General features: G+C 33.8%; 1 protein-coding gene and 1 non-coding gene across 9 annotated transcripts in view; both read left to right on the top strand.

Annotated features, from left to right (window-relative positions):
* The window catches only part of DAAM (disheveled-associated activator of morphogenesis-like protein), a 551,406-nt gene that overhangs the window by 469,484 nt on the left and 59,883 nt on the right, over window positions 1-22,039 (top strand). The window lies entirely within an intron of this gene.
* LOC147070758 (U5 spliceosomal RNA) lies at window positions 18,717-18,832 on the top strand. Its single transcript, XR_015070928.1, has one exon. It is a non-coding gene; the product is annotated as a U5 spliceosomal RNA (small nuclear RNA).

Below are 22,039 nucleotides of genomic sequence, written 5' to 3'. Positions count from 1 at the left end.
TTTGGCAAAATCCATGAATTTCTAACCTAACCTAACCTAACAAATAATCCAGTAAATCGGCTCTTTTCAAAATGTGTTTGCCGCTGGCTTCCCCATAACCGACTTGTACCGAATAAACAATTATATTTTCGAGTCTATTCTATATACAAGGCGACTATCGACCGCTAAAGTGATAAAGTGATAGTATTTATTACATATTTATATTGAGGTATTATAATTGTTACAATAAGTTAGCCGTCTAAACAGTCAAAACTCTCTATCTCGCTCTAAATATTATCACAGCACAGATAGGTGCTGTTAAAATATAGCACTTATTGCAACAATTACAACTAATTTATTGTAATTGTTACAATAAGTGCTAATACTTTGATACAAACCTACTCTTGTTTGCCGTCGTATTTAACACATTATCACTTCTGCGGGTCTATTCTATACAAAAGGCTGCTTTCGTCCGCTAAAACCGCTAACTAGGGTATGTTTGTATTGTTAACACGTATTGTAACAATTATAATTAGCCGGTATTAATTGTTGCAATAAATGATATATTTTAACGGCATGCCTTCCTGTGCTAAAATTTAGAGCATGAGCGATAGAGCGAGAGCGAGGGAGAGACAGTTTCGACTGATTAACTGATTAAAATACAATTACAATTATAATATTTCAATATAAAATGTATGTAACAAATACTAACACATTATCACGTTAGCACGTTAGCGGTCGATAGTCGCCTTTTGTATAGAATAGACCCGGCGGTCGATAAATATAGAATAGATCCACTGGACATGCAAGCAATGCTAATATGTTTTTAGGATCGTATTAGGAAGAAGGTGGTGAGTGTAGATAAAGGCGACATGGATGTGGATAAATAATGTCGATGTTTATTGTCTTGTTGGAGAGTACAGAGAGTTACAATGGTAAAGATTAACGGTGCAGAGTAATCGCGATGAGCTCGTGCTCAGACCAAGTCGCGATCTGGTAGCAACGACTACCGATCTACTGTTAATGTGATACATCAGTGAAACGGCAAAGAATTTTCAACTTTAGGCGCGACGAAATTTTGGACTCGCTGGCATTCGGAGAGAGAACGTCGAGCTAGAAACACGTCAATTTGTTTCGTGATGGCGACGGGCTTATTAATTCTTAAATCGTATAAAGATTACTAAAAACGTTACCCATTTACTTTAAAAAGAAAACATGTCAATGAATATATTATTATTGTTACTGATAGAACAATAAACAGAACATTAAATGGACACATGTTGGATTTATATGACAAATTATATTTCGTTTGACATGCGTCATTTGCACCCGCGACCCGAAATCCGCGTATCGCCTAGCCACGATCATTTTAGACCGTGCCGCAACTGAGGTATAACCTAAAGTAGGTGGCTGTGTCGAGTGACGGACTCGAGATGAGTGGCAACGAGTTACGGATCGTCCTCGCTATTTATACAAATGAAATCAATACGTTACAAGAGACATTGTCGCAATTAAATAAATCATAATTTTCACTGTTGATCTAGGTTATGATTGAGGAAATGTTGAAAATCGCTTCCGCTTCTTTGATTTGTTTTAACAACAAAACATAGATATTGAAGTGTCTCCCCGTGTAATTAACCTGTTATGTTAGTATGATCCAGTGGCGAAGCGTGGAGGTAGGCTGTTAAGATCCGCCACAAATAGTGCACATTAAACTTTGTTAGTCATACGTATTTGTTTTTATTGTACTAAGACTACACTTTACAGATGGTGTTGGTTAATTTTTAAAAATCAATTAAACCCTGCCTAAACCAAACCATAATAGTTTTGGTATACTTTGTGGCGATACGACAAAATTGTGCACACTTTTTCATTTACATTTATTTGTTTTCGTTGGATGAAAAATACATATTACACATATTATTATGTACCTATTGGTTCATTTTTTTTTAATTCATTAGGCCTTCCCTAACCAAACTATAATAAATAAAAAATATTATTCTATCTATAAAATATCCAAAGTTATGTATTATTTAATTGCATAATTTCAGATATTTTATAGATGGACAATTATTTTTTGACTATTATCTATTATGGTATGATTAAAATTAACACACTCGGTAAATTGTAGTCTCATTTCAATGAAAACAATTACGTATGACTGACAAAGTTTAGTGTGCACTATATATTGTGGATCTTAACAGCCTACCTCCACCTTTCGTCACTGATGATCAGTCGAGTAAGTAATGCACGTTTGAGACGCACGCGGGCCGCCGGTCACCGACCACTGCTCCAAACAATTCATAGGTATAACATAGTATCCTAGTTGACGTTTTGTGAGTTGAGACAAGCCTTTAATAAGTCATTTATTCGAGTCATATCGTGCTTTTATTATGATTAATATATTTCCTTTCGTCTCGACCTTTCTGCCAGAACAATAAAATTGGCTGCACTATCGTCAGCCATCGGGGCTCGGTCGCCGAATTATCATTTTGCATCATCATGGCTGCAATTCAATTTAGCATTATTCGTCACGAATATTGTTTTGAACTTGATCAAGTACGTTTTTTATGAGCGATTACACTTTTACAGTGAATTGAAACGTTGTAAACTTGACATTTTGACTTATCATCATTATTCGTTTGCGAATTAACAGTGACCTGGAAACACTAGCACGCGGGCCAATTAGAATTTCTTGAAATATCATTCTTCTTCTCTTGTCTCCTCCTGCATTGGTGAAAATATCTATCGTCTAAATCAGGGGTAGTCAACCTTTTTATACCTACTGCCCACTTTTGTATATTTGTTAGTAGTAAAATTTTCTAACCGACCACCGGTTCCACAGTAATGGTGATTTATAAAGTAGGGAAGTAACTTTACTTTACAAAATTTATAAAGCAGAGTTACAGCAAGTTAAAGCATATGATAATAATTACTTACCGAATATAAATTTGGCAGAATAAATCTTTATAAAACAACTTAGGTACTGTAGTTAAATCTAAAACATAATTAAAATGTTTCTAAAACCCCTACCGCCCACCATGAAAGCTCGATCGCCCACTAGTGGGCTGTAGGGACCAGGTTGACAACCCCTGTCAGTAGTCAATAGTGGTCGTTTATGTGGCGATTATGTGTTTCTCCATTTTTTTTTTTTTTTTATGAAATGGAAAAGCGCTATTCATGGCCAAATTGAACCCTCTTTTTACGGACTAGCGTTTCAGCGAATAATTTTTATAATTGACAGTGATGGGGTTCGGGGCGTGGATGCTCAAGGCGCTGACTGATTTTTTTCTTTTATTTTTTTAACTGTCAATTCATGGTGGAACTGTATTGTATTGTTGTTTTAATTAAATAAAACGCATTTTTTTTGTAGTACTTATTCCACTTTTAATCAATAGATTAGGACCGGTTTCGTCCGCCTCATTTGAAAATGTCCCTCTGAGGCGGATGAAACCGGTCCTAATCTATTGATTAAAAGTGGAATAAGTACTACAAAAAAATTGCGTTTTATTAAATTAAAACAACAATGCACTGACTGATTTTGAGCCCCTTCATTATTTAAAAATAAAACAAAAACCATTAATTAGAACTACCGACATAACTAGTTAACATAGGTTTTGACTATTTGGAGACCATTGCGTTATTTACGTCAAAGGAAATCACCACTTTTAATTCAACTGGCATATATCTCCATGATAATGGTTTTGACTTTTTTTTGTTAATTCTACAATATTAATTGAATTATTTATTGTGGCACTGTAATGTGTAAAATAAATGAATTTGAAAGTCAAATATCATGATCTGTATCAATGACATTAATATGGATGGAAGCATCTGGGAAAAAAAATGACACTCACTTTTTTGTCGTGTCTGCCGAATGGCATAATCTGTTCTAACGCCATTACAATAAACGTGATATTGCTATAAATTACCTATGCTTTTTGTCGGGTCTGCCGAATGGTTCGGTTCGAACGGGTTTTCTCAAATGAATGTTGATACTAGAAACACTGTTCTAACGCCATTACAATAAAGGTAATATTGCTATAAATTCCCGATGCGTGATATCGCATAATGGAAATTGCGTGACGTCTACCTATACATGTGCGAATGTCACTATGCGCAAATTTACTTGCTAGCTACTGTATTGAGTGCGTTGTCCATTGATAATGTCATTGATCTGTATGATTGTCATTATGCAATTTTCTGCACCACTGATAATATTGTAATGACCGGGAAATACGCTAAGTTAGTTAAAAATGAAATTAGTAAACAGGTTGTCAATGATTTTAGAATATTTAGAAGATATTGATATTGCTAATATACTTGCCCATTATGTAGTATAAAATAAATAGTATAATGTTATTTATTATAAATTATAATACATAGTTGGTAATATTTTATATAAGATATTACTTATACCGTTCTTCAAGGTTTTGCCTGTCGGCGGTTCGTTTACAATGTTTGGTGTTGATTCATAATAATATTTATTTAGATGGATAGATACATTGCTTCATTCAGTTTACAACATTTTGATTATAATTGCTTTTAATGATATTAACAAAACTATTCAGAAATGTTAATAGCTGTTCATTCATTTTTATTTTAAATTCTCGCAAGCATGTTTAGACTTCATTAGGCTATACAAACTTTCATCCCAGTTTTCTATCGACATAAAATCAGCGCTCGAAATGGAGAATTTTACGGAGCGGAGCGCTCAGTAATTTTATGAAAATATTAACATATTTATCTAATTTTGTGTTTTATAAAAAATAAGTGTGTGATTTTTTGTTATATTATGGCCATTCTAGCTCAAATGGTAAAATTATTTTTTCCATGATACGGAACGACAATGTTGCCGATTTTACGATCCGGAACGGCGCTCCGGTGCGTTTCGGTCCATTTCGAGCCCTGCATAAAATGGAACTAACGATCTCAGTCGATAATGAAGTACCCGTCATAGTACCCACTATTCCATTCGAGTCGTTTTTTGCGGCCCGGGTTTTGCCTTTCGGCATCTTCAGGCACTATATGCACTCATCGAAAGGCAAATACACACTGTCAATGAATACAATTAATTCTATCTTGTATAACAGATTAATACAATAAAGTAAATAAAAACTTTATCATCTACCTATTAAGTCAAGGATCATAATAAAAATTAAACCAACAAATTATGAATAGTTGAAGTGTTTGTAAAAAACCCTTATCACTAATAATATAATCAATGGGTGTATACTTTGTCACGAACCTAATAATATATATTTAAATAATAATCAATAAATACATTTAAGAGGTATAAAATCGTGAATACTAAGATTTTAATGGAATTAACCAATGAGATACTTACCAATATCAATAATACTTATCAGTCTTTAAAAAGTTATACTTATTAGTTAAACAAATTTATTCTTACATGCTACTTATTATTTTTAATTTGTTATACATAACAAACCTGCTATAATAAATGCTAATAATTGGTGTAGATACATCAGTGAAACGGCAAATAATTTTCAACTATAGGCGCGACGAAATTTTGGACTCGCTGGCACTCGGAGAGAGAACGTCGAGCTGGGAACACGTCAACTTGTTTCGTGATGGCGACGGGGGTATTAATTCTTAAATCGTGTGAAGATGACTAAAAACGTTACCCATTTACTTGATATAAAGAAAACATGTCAATGAATATATTATTATTGTTACTAATAGAACAATAAACAGAACATTAAATGGGCGCATGTTGGATTTATATGACAAATTATATTTCGTTTGGCATGCGTCATTTGCACCCGGTCCCCCGAACCGCAATCCGCGCATCGACATGATCTTTTTCGACCGTGCCTCAACTGAGGTATAGAGGCCATCCATGGGCTGAAACTGTATGCGGCTTAGATCCGTGTGCCATACTAAACTTGTGATTTTTGTTCATGAAAATATATTTTCACTAAATTTGTAAGTGTAAGTGTATGGTATAAACGGATACGATCAGATGCTTATAATATAGTTTGTGAAAATATATTTCCATGGACAGAAAAGATAAGCTTAGTTTGGCACACGGTCGGCAAAACCAGTGAAAAAGTTAAAAAAAAAAACATCTTACTAAAAATATGTAAGATACATTTTTTGTGTAGAATTGAAAGATCTTTATTTCGTCTTAGAATACAATTTTTGTAGGAGTAGGTAACGGTTAATGAAAGATTATGTAAAAATACAGTTTTAGGCCCCCATTTTACCAAGATGGCGTCGTTTGTCCAGAGTCTGTCTTTCGATAATACCAGGTCTCCCTACTCTCCTAGCAACCAGACTATTGCGGAAATCAGCTGTTTATCATATAATATATAGGTACATGCGCCATATTATTATAATATAGCTCTGGGATGTTTATGATACCAATAAGAAATAGGAGAGATCTCAATTTAAATTGTCTGCTGTAATATAAAATAAAATTATTGTACGATATTTACTTCGATATTCACTGTCTAATAGTACTGTTTCATGACGCTTAGTTATAAATGTAATGCCCCTAGAACAGTTTTTAATAATATTTCAGATTGTAAAATAACAATTTATAATAATATTTCATATACATAGGTAGCGCATGAGCCAAATTTAATGACAGGCGGAAATAATACTATGCAATATTTATATTAATGGATGTTTCGATAGGAATGTCAAATTTTCAACGCGAACTTGAAATTGGCAATGACAGATTGTTTATTTAAGTGAAAACTTGCACATGACATTGCAATATGGTGTGTGTTTCGTAATTAATTTAATAATATTGTATATTTTATTGGTTATGTCTCACTTATTAGTTTTTAGAATAATATCATAAATATTAAATTTATAAACGGAACAAAATAACAAGCATACTTAAATCAATATGAAAACATTGAAAGTTTTTTTGTGTGTGGACTATTCAAATAATTGGATCTACATCCTACTGTATTGCAAAGCTCCTTCATTGTTAGTTTTAAGAATTCTGTTGTGGCGAGTCGGGAAGATTTGGTTTCAAGCAAACACCAAGCGACCAAACGCGCGCGCCATTCGACGTGGCCAATTCCGGATTTACTCCGTCGTGTTGCATACGTATGTGTTTTTATTTACTTTGATAGTAATTCTAATCGGTGGAAAAGAATATGTAGAATCAACTTTCTTTAGTGCTCCAACTCTATATTGTGTACTGATTCTTACTCAAACTGGTGACCCCGACGCGTTTGTCTATTTTCAATATTGTTTATCTTGTCTGCCTTAGCTTAGATCTCCAAAATCTCTTTTCTGGTCTGTTGTTCAGAAGCTTTTCTTGACGTTGAGCTTCTTGCATCATTTAGGCATGTCCTGGTCAATGTAGGTTCAGTGTTCACATTGGGATTATGACGACAAAGGTCATGAAGAAACCATACAATTTTCTCTACAAAACTACATGCATAAACAACGTAATGTACGAGTATACCAAACGTGTTGTATTATCAATACGAATATATTTATATACTTATACATACGTTTCGATTTGACCGGGATTGTCCCGGTTTGACGATGGGTTCCGAAATCCCGACTGGTTTGTCATTTTGTTTCGATTTATAATGGTATAGGTATTACACAGAACATATAATAAATAGAATACCGATAGGTTATATTCAATACGCTGCATGTTGAAAGCAGGTTTTTGAATGTGTTAGTATCCTACGAAAATGAAGCACGCATTATGCACGTGCAATAGTGTGTGTAATACACCAACATTAAATGAGCGTAAATGCATAAACCGAGAGCAGTTTTCAGTATTCGACGTAACACGTATTCTTGACACGTGAGTAAGTTTCACACGGATTCTTCCTTACTCGAGTCAGTTACCTGCTATCGCCTTACCCGTTATGTATTTCAGTTCCCATTATTTCTGAGTTCCCTGGTATATTACGTATTTTCTGACTGACACGCAAGATATCGATAATTTCAGCCATAAAATGCCATCTATTATATTTTTTTAAAGCTTTAAATATACTAATTTTGCCAATATTATTATTATCTATTATAGATGGCGTAAAATTTACATTGGGTGCATTTATGTTATTGTTATTTAGGTTGAACGAGGTTGTCGAAAATTTTTGTTTTCTATTAGACATTTTATTAGTACCGGCTTTGAAGCCGGGTCTAGGACGATTTGGCGCCGGGACAACTGGACGCCACGCAGTTTGAAAATAAATAGACGTTACATACTTATAGGCACTATTAAAAAAAATATTTAATATTATTATTTATATTTAAATTATTATATTATGATTTAAAAGTTGGTGAGAATTTAAATGTGCACACGTAAATAATGATTTAATCGTGCATATGTTTAAGTTCTGATGAAAAAAGAGTTTTTTATTTTTATATAAAGCCTTAAGCATGGTAATTCTCAATACGCAATAAAAATCATTTTCTTAAGAGTAAAATGAATTAAAACTGCTAAGTAGTAGATAGAAACTGATTAAAATTCATCGTCTACGTTCTGTTTACGTGTCCACGACAGTGCGGCGTCCAATTGTCCTGGCGTCCAGTTGGCCCATTCCCTTGAAGCCTATATACATGTCATTTTGTTTGTGAAGCACGTTGGGCTATGTAAAATACAGTAAAACTACCTCAGTTATATTTAGAATGTCAAAGATTGTCTTATCGAATTTTCTCCCACGAAATAAGCAAAATGGGAGTACCCAGCCTTAAATGAACCCACGCAAAAATAATGTTAATGTACATAGATATATATGTAAAATTATTATCACAATATTACAAATACGTTGGCAAACAAAACGAAGAAAACTTTGAAAGAGAGATTGCAAAATCAGAAAATAGTATCATGCACAAATCTGCAGCGCAATTTACCCGGGGGCGAGTGTTTAAGGGTAAGCTCTACAGAATTGCCCTTGAGAATTGAAAATATGATTTTTTTATATGTGGTCCGGAATTGTTGGTCTACTAGCAATATACAAAGGTCGCCGACAATGCTTGTGTCAAATGTAAATGGTCTCTAAATTAAATTTAAATCATAAACACGGTCGACGTGAAGACAGAATGGGGTGACCAAAAAATAATATCTTCTAATATAGGTAGGTACGTAAATGTTACTAAATTCAATTTGTTAATCAACTGTTTGGGAAAAAGTATTGAAACCAATATGATGGTGACATTTTCAATTATGTGGTTACCACAATATAAACTTAATAATATATTAATAACTTTTTAACCTGAAATTGTCCGAGAATTAAACATACGAAGGATGTTGAAATGCATATCTACCTACATTTTTATTTCATGTGCTATCCAAAAAACATTAATAATGAATAGTATTTATTTTTAATGTTTAGGACCAACATATTAAAAATAATAGGTACTTATTGCGCAATTTTACTTTTATACAACTAGTGAAACAATAGGTAGGTAGTACCTACCATTATTTATGTAAAGCCAATGGACGAAATAATTTATATCATGAGTGCCTAAAAAAATATTTAACATACAGTCACCACACACATTTATTTTTTATTCGCCAGTCGGACTGGCAGGCAAAAAATAACGTCAGGGCTGTCGAAGACATAATTATTTTGTACTTTTTAAGTTTTATTTATAATATTTATATTATTTAAGTTTTGTCCATCTAATATCCACTGCGGTTCACGTAGTGGCATGTACCTGTTTTTCTGGGGTCAACTAATTCAAAAAGTAAACACCCATAATAGAATTTTTCCAGTTTTGGTTGCATTATATTCCAACTCATTTCCGATTTTATTAATGGAAATTTCTCGGTGTACATAGTAAACAAACCTACGAATAAAAAAAGACGGGAAGGAACACATTGATTCATCGCAGTAAAAACTGGCAACCAAATTCGCCATTTTGGAAAGCGACGATTTTGCGTAAACAAATATCACGTGGTCTGCACGTGTGCGGTAAACTTCGTATGTGTTTGTAATTTTGTGTACTTTATGTTTGTGTATCATGCATTGTCGGCCATATTTTCCGGCCTTTCTGATTGCCGTGATTTTTTATTCGTAGAAACAAACAGCATTTTTTATTAGTTATATAAAGTCAACTTTGAGCTTTGAGCCGTGCTCACTCATGAATGTAAAGTCTATATAAATTTTGATGTTATCTTGCAGAGAAAACAGTTATCTGACCTTTTCACTATATTATATACATGCAAATATAATGTTTTCAAATAATTGATATGGATTATATAATATATTCCATCGTATTATTTTCTCGAAATCATAAAGATACTATAATAGTATTTGAGTATCAACCTATGTTCAATTTGAATTGGGTTATAATAATAATATACTCGTAGATATATCAATAGTATGTTTGCCACGATATCCACCCAAGTTATCAGTATGTACTTGCACAGGTTTGATTAAAAACTATGATGAAATTAACATTTTACAAATATTATATTATTTTGACAGCCCTGTTTTCTGATCAGCGGACACGTGCAGCTGTTTATCAAATAATAATGTAAGATTGTCCACAATAATAATAATGCAGAAGGTCGACAATAGTAATAATAATATATTTTTTAAATAAAATCTCCGATGATTAGTGATTTTTGCCAAAAGATCGATTTAAATTAACGTGCGTACGACGCCGAAGTCCATTTCATACTAAATTATATTTGAATACAGAGCTCTTCAGCCGCCCCTTAAGAGGCAACTATACATGGTAGGAGATGATGAGATTTATGATAAAATTGTGTTCTGCCTGTGAAATTGTAATTTGCAATATTTTACATATTATGTGCTAAATAATTGTAATATTTTGCCAAAGGTCGTGACTCTCCTTTTGGCCTTCAGTACGAATTTGACACACCTTGGTGTTGATGATGCATGTATCAATGGTTTTTCAAGCATATTAAAATACTTGCACTTTCGGCAAAATCGCTACGTGGGAATTATATCCAGGTGTTTGCCCCAGAAGCAGCATTCGGATCACGTACTCTACTGTGCGAAGGTATACTAGACTCTAGACCAGTGATCTCCAAACTTTATGTTACTACGCCCCCCTTTAAACATATCTAATTTTGGCGCCTCCTCCCCACCCTTAAATTAAAAAAAATAATATAGAAAAATGTAGCAATACAAAAAATTAAAAAAAAGTTTCCAACGTTTTATTATATGAATTATGTATTCATATTTAAATTAATTGGTTTTTAATATTATTGATGTGTTTAATAATAAATGATGTTACGAATGGGAGCAGTTGACCTAATGAAAAGAGTGAAAACTATGAAATTTTTATTTCAACTAAGTATCACATGATAATTCCATCAATTTTTACTTTTAAACAGTAGTCAATCCAAATTTCGGCTCCCCAGGGAGGCGCGCTTCCCAGTTTGGAAACCGCTGCTCTAGACCACGTGCTCACGGCGATCAATAGACGTTACCGCAAATGACAGGAAAATGAAGATTTGGTGTTAAATGCATGGACGGTTTGGACATGGGTACACCAAGCTAAAAAATACGATAGGTCAACGCTAGCAATGTAAATTTTAGTTTAGTGTCGTTTAGTGGATGTACTTTAATAGATTAATGGTGCGATGGAGACCAAACTACATCATATATGCATATATTATCATGTATTTCAATATTTATATAAGTAGATAGGTACCTACAGTAAAAACAAAACAATGAATCGGTTGGTCGATGGTGTGCGTGTGGATGAGGAGCCGTACTACCTGCCAGCCGATGAGCGCGTACTCGTAGGCATTCGTTCGTATTCGTACGCATACAATCCACGAACCGAATCATTATTTGGTTTTTACACAAACAAACAATTAAAATATGCATCAATTTTCGTAATACATCACCGGAGGAAAAGGATTTTTTACACCAAAATTCATCATGAAATACCTACCACAAAGTAACAGGTCAGCATAAACTATGTTGGTATCTGTCACGTTAATCTTCCGTGTGAAACGTGAAACTGCTTTAAGAGTGTAACGTACATTTTACTTGCCTGGTCTGGCCAATTCCGGGAAGGCAGGACAGGGCGTACCTGCTATCGTACGCTGCCACCGGCTAATGCGTATCGATATCATCTGATTCGGCTGGCGCCCGGACGTCTCTGCGAACCGTTTTAAAATATTATTGTAATTCTTATGTAATTGTCTTGATTTTGAAAATAAAAACCTTTTTCCGCTATAATCTTGATTATTGCACCCGCTATGTACATCATTATTATATGTTAGGACCTCGTCCCAAAGCCTTAATAATTGGTAAATCGTCTTTCCACGCACAACCTGATCATTGATAACCCACGTCACATCATCATAGTGCACAAAATGAAAATAAGTACAGTAAAAACAAAACAATGATTCGGTTCGTAGATTGTATGCGTACGAATCCGTATACCGTCGTCAGCGCTACGAGTAGTACATCGGCTGCCAGGTAATTAGTAGCACTAGTAGGGGTAAACATCCGCACGCACACCATTGTTCAACCGAATCATTTTTTTGTTTTTACTGTACCTATATAGGTATTTGTTGATTTTGATTTGTGGAGTTCTACTAAACTGTGTATATCGGCACAGTTGCGCGTGTTATCAATATTGTACTTTCAATGCCATCACCAGAGTTCAAAATACACGATGTTTTTTTTTGAAACAGTGAGTAGGTAGGTGGTGTTAGTAAAATTAATTATAGTTAATTAGTCTGGTCAAGCGAACGGAGTCGTGATGTTAGCTTGCAGCTTGCATTAAAATGCATTTGGTGCGAATCTAATTTATTGACTTGTTTCATCGCATTCTCGACCCATTGACTCTGACTTGTTGCTCATTTGTTTTGCAGTGGCTGACGTCAAGTACAAAGTAAAGGGATACAAATAATTATTATATTAATCTTTTTGTAATGTAATAATAATATATAGTATTGCCTAATATCGGACCATAGTTTTGTTTTCTGTATGCTGTTAAGATCCGCCATAAATAGTGAACTTTAATCTTTGTTAGTCATACGTATTTTGTTTTTATTGAACTAACACTACAATTTACAGGTGGTGTTGGTTAATTTTTAAAAATCAATAATTAAACCCTGCCTAAACCATACCATAACAGTTTCGGTATACTTTGGGCGATACGACAAAATTGTGCACACTTTTTCATGCATACTTATTTGTTTTCGCTGCCTATACCAAACAATAGACAAAAAATATTATATCTATAAAATATCCAAAGTTATGTATGATTCTATTCCATAATTTTAGATATTTTATAGATATACGAGTGTTTTTGACTATTATGGCTTGATTTCGCAGGGTTTAATTGAATTTTAAAAACAAACCAACACCATCTGTAAATTGTAGTCTTATTTCAATGAAAACATATACGTATGACTGATAAAGCTTAGTGTGGACTATTTATGCAGGATCTAACAGCTCACCTCGACACTTCGCCACCGCTTTATTATATTATGAAACATATACGTATGACTGACAGCTTAGTGTGGACTATTTATGCAGGATTTCAATTTCAATTTCAATTTATTTATTTTTACATATTGTGGACATTACAAATTATAAGTTTAAGACGTTCACAACATGACATAAAAAAGAGATAGATAATATGTTATTAAACAAATATGTACATACAAAAATATTAATTATATAGGTACATGGAAATACACCAGATGAGTTAAGCAGACCCTATTTTAAAAATTTATAAAATAACGTCCACCTATACTCATCCTCACGTAGGTGGAATATATCAACACCCGAAGCAATTTCGTTGAACATAGTTATCGCCCTCCCAATTGGCATTACCAGTGGCAGGTTGGTTCTGCACCTTGGGAGAATAAACAACTGATGTTCTCTATTTCTAAGATAGTTATCAGGGACACACAGGTCAACACTGCCCGCTCTAATATAATATAATATGAAATAGGAGTAGGTGATTTGGTAATGGCGACAAGTAAAATAAAAGTAATTCCTATTTCTACGCCACTGTAAAATGAGGATTATTTTTCTTCATTGTAAAGAGGTTGCCCTTGACATACCGAATGTCACTTTTGCTTTTTACTGCTACACTGCATTAATAAATTTATTTAAACTTTATACCAAGTATGATATTATTTATGTAGAAATTTAATAAAAATACAGATCTGAGGTTACCATGGTCTTAAATGCCATAGGTACAATGAAATAAAACACTGCTCCAAGAGAATTAAATAGTGAACTCATTTGTGGCATCTAAAATAAGTACCTATACCTATTATCAACCACTTATCTTTTCTTTCTTTTGTCCATGCCCGATCCTAATAGGATCATATGGGCCTCCACAGAGTGGAGGTTTGTATTAACAGATTTTATTTTTTACGAGAAATGGATGTCAGCCACTTGCTCAACCCATTAGGAGCATACTCTGACTCATGCACAAATTGAAAAACAATTTGTGATCTTGCCAGACCCAGGATTCGAACCTGGGACCCTCGACACTATAGACCGGCGCTTAATCCACGCGGTCATCGTGGATAACTCAATCAATGACTCAAGATCAATGATAACTTTACTATAAGTAGGTATAACACAATTATACGTCAATTTTCTATCTGACGCTAAATTATTAATACCTACGATATAATCACTGTTTTCCTTTCTTAAAATATTATTTTCTAAACTAAATTTACTCATATTAATACTATCGACCGAAGGTACCTACTTTAACCCGTTCAGACCTGAATTAATTCTGAGAGGTAAAAAAATTATCTCTATGTTGATTCCGTGTGATAGAGACCCAAATAAGACAAAAATATTTTTATTTTATTTTTTTCATTGAATTTTCCTAGTTTTCCAGCATGGGCATAATTATGCACATTTGGTCTCAAGCGTTGCAAAATTGGTACTCGAAAGTATTGCAACACCAATTAAAATTTTGCCTGTTTTATTAATTTTAAGGCTATTTATAGTTAAATTTAATATATTCAAGAAATAAAAAGTACAGTAAATACTTAACATATTATATTTTATTGAAATTTAAGATCTAGAGACATAAATGTTGACAATTAATTATGTTTTTCTGTGATATGTTTCTAAACAATTTCTCTCCGTCTTTATGCATAAATGAATATTACTCTTATCATAGTAAAAATGTGTTTTTTTTTCTATTACATAGGTATATTATTTTTACATCTTTTCGCTTCTTTACTCTGGTCCAGTTGTGGCATATGATCAATGCGGTCATACTGGACTTCAGGAATCGGTTTTACCTCTTCGTTTGGTTTCCTAGCCTTTTTTCGAGGCTCACTGTAACTAATATCACTAGGGCGGCCAGGTTTTTTTTATTTATAGTTTTATTGGCCTTTACCATTGACCCTGATAGCCTCATGCGGAAGTGGTACAAATCCATCTCATCTTCGCCATCGTTTTCTAATGGCATTATATATCGGCCAAACCTTTAAAACTCTATCGGTTTGTACACGACATCTCGACGGTACCACAAGTGTTGTGATATCTGCCAGTTCATCATCAGACAAATCAAGCAGTCTCTCATCACACCGAGAGTGAAGAGGCGACGTTGGACCTGGCTCGGCTACGTGCTGCGGATGCCAGAAGAGAACCTCAACCTGACTTGCCTGTTCTTCAAACCGACCGGATTCCGGCATCCTGGAAGGTCGCTAAATACTATCTATAGAGTGTATATGGCAGAGCTACGGGATGCTGGTTTGACATGGAATGAAGCAAGAAGACTGGCAAGCGATAGGGATCCTTGGAGGCACCGCGTGGTGTCCATTTGCTCCAACTAAGGGGCGGATATGGCCGAAGAAGAAAAACTTTTGTCCAAAAAGCTTCTCCATATCTTCTTCATTGGTAGAAATGGTAGAATCATACATTTTTGCTAAAATACGGTGTTTTATACCGATATAGAAATATATAACACTTCTGCATTCGGCATATTATATAGTGACGTTGAGACCAATTGTGCATAATTATGCACATGTAAATTCAAAAGTCTGTGAAATATTATTTTACTAATATTTTGTTTATTTTATGTTTTCAACATGTCGTTTATATATATTATTCCATCTATTAATTGATATCTAATGCTTAACGATGCCTCAACTTGAGTTTATCATAATAAAATGTACTAACCTCGAACGCTGTTCAATGTCAGTGCAGAATAGGTTTCATATTCGATCATTGTCAGTTTATCATTCATAGATGGAGTTAATTGTTCCATTTATAACAAAGAGTATTAATTGATCGAAAATCACATAGATGGTGAAGTTTTAATAAACGAAAAATGAATATTTTATGAAGGTTTAAAATAAGTGTGCATAATTCTGCACACGGGGTCTGAATGCGTTAATGCAATTGAATTTAAATTCTAATGGATTTAAATGTTGTACTGTTCCATTTGAGTCATTTTTGACTACTAATAGGCATTATTGATTGTATCTTATTAGTTAAGACGATACATCAGTGAAACGGCAAATAATTTTCAATTATAGGAGCGACGAAATTTTGGACTCGCTAGCACTCGGAGAGAGAACGTCGAGCTGGGAACACGTCAATTTGTTTCGTGATGGCGACGGGGGTATTAATTCTTAAATCGTGTAAAGATGACTAAAAACGTTACCCATTTACTTGAAAAAGAAAATATGTCAATGACTATATTATTATTGTTAGTAATAGAACATTAAATGGACGCATGTTGGATTTACATGACAAATTATATTTCGTTCGGCATGCGTCATTTGCACCTGCGATCCGCAATCCGCGCATCGCCTAGCCACAATCTTTTTAGACCATGCCTCAACTGAGGTATAGCCTTAATACTATCGACCGAAGGTACCTACTTGATGCAATTGAATTTAAACGTTGTACTATTCCATTTGAGTCATTTTCGACTATTATTGATTGTATCTTATTAGTTAACTCATTGCCATTGTTTTCCCAGTATTGACGATTTTACAACTCTTGAATGTAGTATTTATGGATTATTATTTAATGATCTAAGTATTACTGCCGAACAAGATCTTCTTGTCAACGTATTAAAACTGTGAACTAATAAGCCGCTCCTGTTTTTAACCGCACTTCGACTGCAACGACTTCCGGTTATCGACGAGTTGTCCACGTGTTAAAACTGTTAACTAACAAACCCCTCCCATTTAGTTAATCGCACTTCGACACTACCGACTTGCGGTTATTGCCTAGGCCCTAGATCTTCTTGTCGGGCAGTAGGTATTAGGGTTTCGACGATGTAGGTATATGCCTATTGATTGTATTATTAGTGAAAGGGTTTTTTTACAAACACTTCAACTTACTATTCATAATGTGTACAGTATAACCTCGTTTTTACGTGCCCGGAATTCACGTTTTCCCGGCAATTGCGTGTAATTTTCTCAGTCCCAATGTATTTCAGTACATTTAATACCCGAATTTACGTTTATCTTTCCCGCGATTTACGTCGGAAATATTCAAAATATGCGAGGTACGCGCGCTTAACAATGATTGGGTCGTGACATTCGAACGGCGTAAGGTGAGAATTACATAACAAAAATGCAACAAGCTAATATAAGTACATGATTTTTTTAATAAAAAATGAAAAAAAATCAATAAAAATTTTAATTGAATGTTGTTATTTAATAAAACGTTATTTTTTTAGAAACATAAAATTTAAATGTTCCTTTTTTCAATACCCCCCTTTTACATTTTCCCTCCAATTAGGTTTTTTTTCTTCAGTCCCTCAAAAAACGTAAAATAGGGGTTATACTGTATATTATTATAGTTTTATTGTGATCCTTGACTTAATTATTGGTAGGTGGTACAGTTTTACCTACTTTATTGTATTTACCTTTTGGTGAGTGCACATAGTGCCTGAAGATGCGGAAAAACCGGGTCCCAAAAAACACCTCAAATGGAATAAGTATTACAAAACTTAAATCCATTAGAATTTAAATTCACTCAGGTGTAGGTTGAAGTGACGCAGTCGTTTTGATTGTAAATTATTTTAGATATTCCAAAAATCACTAATCTAAATAAAATGTTATCATTTTCAAAATCGATGTCATTGTCCAGTAAATACTTATCTACTACATTTCCCTTCTATCTACAGTAATAATAATATTGTCAATATCGTATGGTAACCGAAGATGATCACCGGAATAGTCGGATTTTTCTAGGGTCGTAAAGGAAAGGTTAAATCACTAGGTACCTACTTCGTCTTCAAGATATGTATATCAAACTACACTGCATAGTTAACTTGTCAAACCTCTTGCACCGTAATTGTTTCGGTAAATCCCTTGAACGAAATTGAATCCAAATATTGTACTGCTAGACAAACGCCTCCCCTAGCTCCTTCCACTCATCCCAGTCCTATTTTAGCAGTCATGTACTTTCGTCAAACTTGATGAGTATCGCGTTCGGCTAGCACCGTTGTCGTCTTCGATACCAGTGGATGAATTCGTTTAGTTAGTTATCCACTCGCCTAGCTATAGTTATAGTATGTCCGACCTATTGACATTTAATCAGTTTGGCGACTTCTACCATACTGCTTTCTTTAACGGTGTTTGTACGTTTTGCCCATATAATAATATGTTCGCTCTGTTATAATATGGAAGGCACAATTAAATTATCCTACTTGTGGCCTCACCTGTTGATCACCTAACAAATTTGTCTTTCAAAAATTCTCGACAGATGGCAGTGTTTAGATACGATTTGAAACCGCATGCATAACGTGTATTGAAAGCAATAAACTCTCAATTAATATTATCGCAGGTACTCTGGTTTCCCTTCAATACGTATAAATCTTTCGCCTTTTACTAAAGATTTCCGTGGAGGGGAGCACTCAAATGAGTCTATAACCAATTTTTCAAATCCCGTCTCGGCGGGTACCAAACTTTATCCTTACTTCGTGAGTCGTGACTCTTTAGGTCCTAGGGAATTATAGTATTTTAGCAATAAATATAATATCTAGTACTCCTTGAAAATGTATAGAATTTTTGTTTTTCACCAAAAAAAATAATAACTAGTTTTGACAATGTATGTACCTAATTCATATTTTTATCTATTTTATTTTTCATGTCATCACCAATTTCACTGTTTTACATCGATACATTAGGCGGCCACAGACGGACAGTTCTCGTAACAGGTTGAACATGGCACAGACAATAAGAGCTCTCACAGACGGGATTCCGGTGTCGAGCCACCGAAGAATCCAGCCACTCTACACTGCAGTGGCTATGGCAGCCACTGAATTCATATCGCACCATCACAACTAAACCGCCACAAGTGCAAAATTATATGATTTGAGTTAATTATTACGTTTAATCGCTTCACCGCGGAACATTTAATTACTATTTAAATACCATGTTTAAATAGCATGCTAATTATATATAATGGCCACCAAATGAGGATACAACAGCTGTGCTGTCAGCGCTGTAAGGATTAATAGTCTATCATTCATAGTAGGGGAAATGTGTTCAAAATGGCACAGTGGGGAAAAATAAACTTTTGCTCTACTGGCGAAATGGTGCAGTCTAACATGATGCAACTAGCTCAGGAACAATGCATGACCCTTCTTTTAAATATTCAGCCATATTGAGTTTACTCAAAACAGCCGTACAAGAAGATACAGTCGAAAGATTTGTGAACCAAACGAATATTTTTGCAGCTTGTCGACAAAAGGTAATATTACATGTATTTTATATTATTAAATCTATATATAGATAAACCAGCTTAAGTAGCCGTTATTAGTGTTCATGTACGATGTAAATTTATCATAATTACTGAAGTGTAAACTGCATTTTTTTTAACGAATTTGCCAAATTCATTTGATTGGGATAAAATGGCATACATTATGGTAGGCTAAAACGGCATATTATGTGATTTATGATTTTATTGTTTCTGAAAGATTATGTTCCGAAATTACCTACGTAAAACTCTGTAAGAGACATGGGATACAATGAAAATAAATCAGGCAGTTTTAGCTGTGAAAATGAATGGAAGAACTTAAAGAAGGCATTTTTTAAATAGAAATAAAACAATAAAAACGGAGATAAACATCTTGGAAGATTTATGACTACTTTTCCAGTGGAAATTGAATGTCAAAATATGAAATTTTTATTTGATAATATATTTTTGTTTCTATTTTTGACAAATATTTATGTCGTTTGCCATTTTGTACAACCGGAGGGGTGAAATGATTTCTAACTACACGTTTTTACTTCTTATTTTTGTAGTTTTACTTTATTCGTGCTCCGTTTTTATAATAAATTATACGTTTTGATATTCTTTTTTTCATTAAACTAAACAGTATGCCATTTTGTACACCCTTCTCCTACATGTACCGAAAATTTCATATCTATAAGTGAAAAGATCGTTCAATTTCTAAATATATTTCGAAAACACAGTACAAAAATGTGAAAGGTCAAACCAATTTTGCGTTAGGCGGTTTAATTTATATGGTGCGGTTTCATTACGATCGTCTAATTAATAATAATATAATAATAATCACATGTTGGTCGACGAATATAATACTATTATTATTATTACGTATTATTATTACGACGTTGAATCATAAAGAAATTACTTGCCGCAATAAACTATGTTCTTTAGTCGATGCAGCTTTAACAAACCATTTATTTTATACAATGCGTATAGAATACGTTGTTTAATAATTATATTATATCTAATAGCTTTTTCGCAGGTACCTTTAACTAATATAGTTAATAAGTTCGAGCGGCTTGACATTGTGGCGGGCAAAGGAAAAGTGTGCGATTCTCGTAAACACGAGTATCTTCCGTCTGAACGCTCCCATTTAGTTATGTGTAAATGCGGAATCTCCGCCACACAGGTGGCTTAAAAAAAGTGCGATACGGGTGTCTTCCGTCTGAACGCTCCCATTTAGTTATGTGTAAATGCGGAATCGAGCCACGCCGGTGGCTCGACACCGGAATCCCGTCTGAAAGAGGGCTAACTGTACGTTAGTGGCCACACCACAGATCAGTTTAACTACCTACCCCATTTAAATCTGTCGAACTGTCAACAGACGTGCCCATATACGTACAGTTTTTGTCCGTGGCAGAGCAAGTGTCAAAAACTATGGAGGTTATGTTCGCGGAGATAATACACAGGGGTATTGTTTAAATTAGTTTTAGGTAGGGTATACTTGAACGATGATACACGAATAATTTAACTTTGAATTTATTATGGTTATAATTGTTTTTATTAGAAACAAATTGACATATATACACACCTATGACGTTGGTAAAATAAATCATGATTTCGCTAGTGGATTGTGTATTTTATCGATTCACCGAAACAATATTATACACATTCGTGTAAATATAAAATATAATCTTTTCTTTTGAATAAATTATTCCCTTTAATGGACAGTATTAATTAAGTAAGAAAACGGTAATATTTATAAAGGTATTGATTTTATATACAATAAGCCACAAAATTATATTTACATCAATCATCAGTATAATAATTAATTACTATGATATTATTAAAATATATACTTAAATTTTATTTAGATTTAGCGACATTGCCATTCACAATTAGGTATATTAATTTATGTTGTGAACGTCTTAAATTAATAATTTGTAATATTCACTACATACAATAAATAAAATTAGTCTATATTTTCACAATAACTTAATATTTATAATGCTCTCTAAAATTTTAACATTTATATTAAGTATATTGTATAAAATAATATGTTTACATTAATAACTATTACTTTGTTTTACTCTCGTAAAAATAAATAAAATATAATATTTGCGATCTCCGCGTACATAATATTATTATATTTTTAATAATGAATGAATTTGTATTTTATAACAAGCAACACCAGCCGTAGTTGTATCGCGCGGTATATTCTACTTTACGTTACCGACATCTAATGTCACTCGAGAACTTTCGGCTAGTTGAAATTCCAACAGTTTTACAAAAACACGGGAGTGGGGGGTCGCTGGCAGTTTGAACATGGCACACATCTGAAAGGTCGAAAAGTGTCCGTCTATGGGCGCAGCAGATTATCTACCAAAGATAACTGTATGGTTATTAACTGGCATGTTCAACCTGTTACGAGAACT

This window comes from Rhyacophila brunnea, unplaced genomic scaffold, assembly GCF_057557595.1.
Source record: "Rhyacophila brunnea isolate RB1 unplaced genomic scaffold, BYU_Rbru_1.0 scaffold_21, whole genome shotgun sequence".
Classification (NCBI taxonomy): domain Eukaryota; kingdom Metazoa; phylum Arthropoda; class Insecta; order Trichoptera; family Rhyacophilidae; genus Rhyacophila; species Rhyacophila brunnea.
The sequence above is the reverse complement of the archived record's forward strand: the minus strand, read 5'-3'. Positions and strand labels throughout refer to the sequence as shown.